A 6271-nucleotide genomic window follows, 5' to 3' on the forward strand; every position below is an offset into this window, starting at 1 on the left:
CACTCATAGCTTTTCTGTACGACGCTTATTCTGATGACCGATCATGTACGTGTGTAAATTTAAAAATTATCGTTACCAAATTTGAACAGCAGTGTTACCGTGAAAGTTTATAGGCCTATATGTTCGTTATAATATTCCTGGAAAAGGAACAGCCAGCCTCGCTGTAAATGTTGATTGATCTCAAGCAGACGAAATCGTGAGAAGACGCTTAATTTTATATTTCGTGATCAAATAATCAAATAATGTGTTTTGTTTATTTTTAAAGGTTAAACTTTCATTTTTTTTAAATTCACAAGGTTGCATTTTGTGTGCTGACAATAAAACAGACACAACTATACATTTTCTTGGCAGTGTTTATCTTGGAAATTCCCGTTCTATAAATAGTGTTAGATCAGAACAGTTGAGAAAAGTAGATCCGGCAAAAATTTTATTGATGCAGGTATCAAAGAAATTTTTCGACCAATCAGAAGCGCCGATATCTCATCAAATGAATAAATATTAAATGATTCGAAATGCATTTCTAAAGCATTGTAAATAATAAAAACGTAAAAATAAAATTTGACCAAAATCGTGACCATGACCCCATTAAGGTAATTTAACATTCGGTTTTAAACATGTCAGTCACTTTCGGTTTTGTTGGTATTTTCTTAGCCTCTAGTTGATCTAGTTTTTTGCAAGCAGAACACATTGAATCGCGAAATATTTCAAAGTTATTCATAGAACCATATTTATCTTTTTCTTTCAGAAATTGAGAATATAATTTTTCACTAGATCCAATTTCTTTAAGTTTTTTTGCCAATGTTTCCGGAGAGGTATAATCTAGAGCGTTTATGAAAGTTCCCGTTGGTTAATATTCACTTGCTTGGGATGGACCATTTCCAACCGGTATAATGCTCATATTGTATTCATATAAGTTAAATACTTTTTCTGTGGAGTAATCTCTACAAATATTATTCTCGAAGGAGAAATAAAACTTATAATCCCTGGAGAAATTCTTCAAACATTCATTCATTGCTGGAGTTCGAACCCCACACTTTTTCTTCCCACACGATCCAAACGTGTCAATATCAATGTACTTCTGCAACTTTTCGATGTATTCTTTACGACGAGATGGAACAGGGCAGTGACCAGACATCCAAACACCGAATTTTGTTTTCTGACGAAAAACCTCAGAATAATTTCTTTCTATACTTTTGTCCCGTACGGTCTTGAAACGTCAGCATCTCTACGATAAGACATGATCCATTCGAATTGATAGTCCCAGGCGGTATTTGGCCTATGTGTGAACGCTTTGTTTTCCAGAGTATTGAAAATCCAGACCTGTGATTCAATCTTCACAGGAGGAGTTCTTGGCAAAGTCGAGTGTGTGAAGATTACTCCACCACTTTTATTTAGATCAGAATTAACGGTTGATAAAATACAGGTAGATCCAACATTTTTACACTGGTTCGCTCGAAAATATGTCGCTGAAGACTTTCAATAAAATGGAAGGTTGTACCACAAGATTACCAGGGTTTTGTTATTCATGGGAATATGTTTCACCATTAGATGAAGTGGTGTGTGTTTCACTCATTACTATCTTCTTTATATGTGGATGAACATCAGTGGAATATATTTCTTCTGACAATGAAAACTATCCCAGAATAAAAACAAGAAGCAGACCCGTAATACCAAACAAAAGGAATGCTATGTTTGTAGGCTTCATTTTCGAAGAACCTAAATGAAAACATGAAATGTGAATTATCTATTAGATATTTTCAATTAATATTGCTCATGGTCATCTACACAGCTAATAAAATGAAAAGATAATTCATTCGTCAAACAAACATAACCATATGCATTTAAGCATTTAATCTTTCCTTGTAAAGGTAAGTTTGTTATGAGAATACATGTAAAACATTATAGTTGTAATCGATTGCTGATTATCCATCTTAAGGTGGTATGAAACACTTTCATATTGTGACGCTTTTACTGCAAATCTGTAAGTCATGAGTTCGAATCTCACGATGACTTTTAATTTTACCATTTCAAAAATTAAAAAAAAGAAAACATTTTTTGGTCAAAAAGTGTAAAATTTGAAAAAATCTAAGACGGTGAGAGATTTTTGATAACAATGTGCTTTTATCCACACCAATATGGACAGGTATCTCATACCACCTTAATCTGGAAATTGGAGATAAAGTTATTATAATTTAAGGTACTCTCGTGCACGAGTTTTCAAGTTCATTAAGAGGTAAACATTATTCACCCTTGCTTCATCGTGAAGCTATCTTTTTTCTCTTGTTCACATCGAAGACTCAATTTTGAAGGTACATGTATAAATATCTTGGTCTTATAAGGTTATCTTATAGTTGTTTCAAGTTTTAAAAAAAGGTTTGTTTGACACAAATTTCGTATTCTTGATCAGGTTAGATTAGTGTTCCAATAAATGAAAGTGAGAATTGAGAAGACGGGACTATTTTTCGTGCAGATCCTACTGTTACATTCATCCAACACAGCAATTATCTCTCATCGAGTTCGAATTGCGCTACTTTTCCCCACTGGTTTCAAGTTATTAATTTTCAGAAATGTTTCGTATTAAGCTGGTGCATCTATGTAGCCTAATGGACCCCCAACAAAAAACAAAATGGACCCGAATATGATGACTAAATTCGTTTAAAGCAACTCGTTTTTCATTACTAGTTGGGTTTGTTCTTTTAAAAAATCTTGAAGCAAATGTTGTCCACACCATTATAGCAAATAAAACGACAATTGTTTCACATTTGGGGGAGGGGGTGTGCGGGTAGGGGACATGTATTGCGTAAGCAACACTCTCAGACTGCGTGTTACATATTGGTAAAAATAAAAGTTTCCAATAACACTGCATATTCCATTATTTTGGCCAGTACAATATTTAAAACAAGCCTTACGCATCTCTATGACATGTTGTGATAACGAACAGTGTTTAAAATCAAAAGTCCAATTTAAAGGAAAAATATAAAACAGGGGCAAAGCCAACACGGACCTCTAAAAAACTAGAGGTAGGTTCAGGTGCCATGGAGCAGTGGGCATCCTCTGCTTCATGACCGTTCACATCCAGCGTGTTATTCTACCGATCGTTTTGGGGTGTTTTCCCCTGGATCCCTGCCTGATATAGTACGTCAGACTCCTTGAAATTAAGAATTACGTTGATCATATATACCACATAAATTGCAATGATTTGTGAAGAAAACAATTTAATTTTTTTTATATAATTGCTGTGTATTTTATAAACGTATTGTATGTATACAAGAAAAGCGATATGTAATGCAATGTATATTCATTGTTGAAACAGGACTGATAATTTTTATTTAGATTAAAACATACTTAAGATAATAGTCTTCATGCGCGGATCTAGAGATGTGGGTAGGGGGTCAGGGGGTCTGCACCACGTAACTAGAATAAGCCTTCTGGGCTTTCGTATTGCATAGATAGCGACGATAATTATCATTCTACAACCTGAGATTGAAGGCGAAAGATATTTATCGCATGGATTTGATATTTAGTTTGAAGTAATAATTGTACATATCATACTTCTTATATAGCTTTAATACGATGGTAACTTCAACAGTACTCCTGCTGATTTTCTCATTGATAGAAGGATGGTTTGATTTTAATTTATTTTTATTCCTTATATCGAATGATTCTTGTCGAAGGGCTTAAAAGGACGAAAACAAGCAAGTTGGATAAAACCTGTTTTTATTTTATTAATTTTTGGATATCGTCGGCCCTATAACACACCAGGCCGTGCAGACAAATTGAATATCGAGCGTTAGTGCGGTATGAAATTTTTTTTTATAATTTTTTATAAGTCTATCCCCTCCAGAAAAGGTATGACAATATACCATCTGCAAATTTAAAAAAAAAAAACATTTTTCTGAAAATTCTCTCTCTCCTATAAAATTATTTAAAACTCCTTTTTTTTAAAAGATAGACTTGTTAATCCAAAAAGAACTTTTTTTTAAAAGATAGACTTGTTTATCCATTCAACTACGCGGTGTCTATATCATATATGTACGCCATTCGCTTGGATTGATTTGGGAAAAAAGTTTCTTATTTTTTTCTATTGATTTATTTAAAGTTCGTTTTAAATTCATCTTTAAAAATTAACAATTTACCCTTCCCTTTACACAACAGCTATATGTTATTTACATTACATGCTAAAATTGATATGATAACAAAGCATTAGACACGTCTATTATTCACGAACCATGAAAGAATTAGAAAAATCTTTATAAGCCGAGGGGTCGCGTTTCACACTGAAACATACAAGATAACCTTAACCCCAATCCACATATAATGATAATTCATTCAATATCAAATAACGAAAGGTTTTAGTCATAAGATAGTGGTGATTCTTGTTGTCTCCGGGGAATGCACTCTGTATTTTTATTGACCAGTTTTGATACATTATGAAAAGAATATATAGTTAAAAGAGGACGGATGTCTCCAAAGAAAACCAATTGGATATACCTTATAAATTCGAATTGGATTTTTGCCCATAAACTATATATTATTACGTTAAGAGATTTTTGTTTTGTTTATAATGTTAATTTGTTGGGTTTTTGGGATTTCTTGTGGAGAGATCCTCGCCTGACGGACATTAATGTAACTAAAAATGGCCACATCCATCCGATCGTCGTCATAAGTTTTCTCCACTCAACAATTTATCTTCTTTTGATTGTTGTTATGAGATGTGAAATAACACATAATCCCCTTTTATATTCCTAACTGTGTTTTATTTAATCCATAAACTATATAATTTCTTTAAAACATTGAGAGGTTGGAATTTTTTCACATATTTTACAGAGCTCCTCGTCCTAACAAGATCAAATTAGTCTAAATCTGCATCCAATTCTCATATTAAGTTTTCCGCCACTCAACATTCCAATTATATTAATGTGATGTGAAATTAATTTTGATTGAACAGGAACAAGAAAAACCAAAATATTCATCAAAGCACCTCCACATATTTACTTTTTACTTCGAATATTTCTGTGTTTAAATTGAGAGCCAGTTTTCACTGGTGGTATTATAATACATAGCTAAAAAATCTGAACCAGCAGCTTTAAGTGATAAATACCACACAGATGCAAGAAAAGATATATTGAGATTAATTGTAACGTTTATTTGTTGGTTTCATTTTTCAATGCATTGTAATTAAAAACAAATAATAAAATGGAAACAATTTCAGTGTAGTTTATTTTACCTAACGCCAGAAAGCCGTAGGTGTTATATTTCATGAGGTGTAAAGTGACCATGCGTTTCTTTGGATGTTTCATAAATTTGTATCGTTTAACAAGATGCTCTGTCTACGTGTGTTTGTGTATGTGTGTGTGTGTATGTGTGTGTGTGTGTGTGTGTGAGAGAGAGAGAGAGAGAGAGAGAGAGAGAGAGAGAGAGAGAGACCCACACACGGACTCAGACACAGAGATAACTAACTAAATGCTTCTGCGATATCTAGATCTTCAAGCCAAACAGAAAAACCAACCACTTTTTTGGCGTTTAATATTGAGTATGGAATAATTATGGTTGTATTTGTGATCATTAAACACAAAAAAGTAAAAAACGCAAGTGTAATATTTTGATTTTTTTCAAGATATGTTATAAAATCAGAATAAGATTAATATATATATATATTTCTCCAAGCCTTTCATTTTACAAAGTTTAAAATTCATTCTGGAACACAATTTCATGAATTTTGATGGAATAACATATAAACAAAAACTTGGAACAGCTATGGGAACTAAAGTTGCCCCAACCTATGCTACACTTGTACTAGGATTTCTGGAGGAAAAGCTATATAAAAACCTGGAGGACCAATTTAGTGTTGAATTTAAAACTTTCATACAACAATCATGGAAAAGATTTTTGGACGACTGTTTTATAATTTGGACTAAAACCAAGGATGAATTAAATAAGTTTTACAATATTTTAAACAATTTAAACAACCATTTGAAATTTACAATGGACTGTAGCGAACAAAAACTCCCATTTCTTGATGTTATGATCATAAAAAGAGAGGACAAAGTTATTACTGATATAAATTATAAACCTACGGACACCAAACAATACCTTGTTTATGATTCGTGCCATCCAAAACACATTAAGAACAACATACCTTATAATTTAGCCAGGCGCCTTTGTACTATAATATCGGACAAAAATCTTCTAAATTCCAGACTAAGTGAACTACGCTACCTGCTACAACAAAGGAACTACCCCAAATCACTAGTGGAACATGGAATCAAAA

The 6271-nt window shown here is 32.8% G+C and overlaps 1 pseudogene; it reads right to left on the minus strand.

Annotated features, from left to right (window-relative positions):
• Positions 1–595: 595 nt before the first annotated feature.
• LOC128180499 (glycoprotein 3-alpha-L-fucosyltransferase A-like) lies at positions 596–1239 on the minus strand (annotated as a pseudogene).
• Positions 1240–6271: the final 5032 nt, after the last annotated feature.

This window comes from Crassostrea angulata, chromosome 4 (assembly GCF_025612915.1).
Source record: "Crassostrea angulata isolate pt1a10 chromosome 4, ASM2561291v2, whole genome shotgun sequence".
Lineage (NCBI taxonomy): Eukaryota > Metazoa > Mollusca > Bivalvia > Ostreida > Ostreidae > Magallana > Magallana angulata.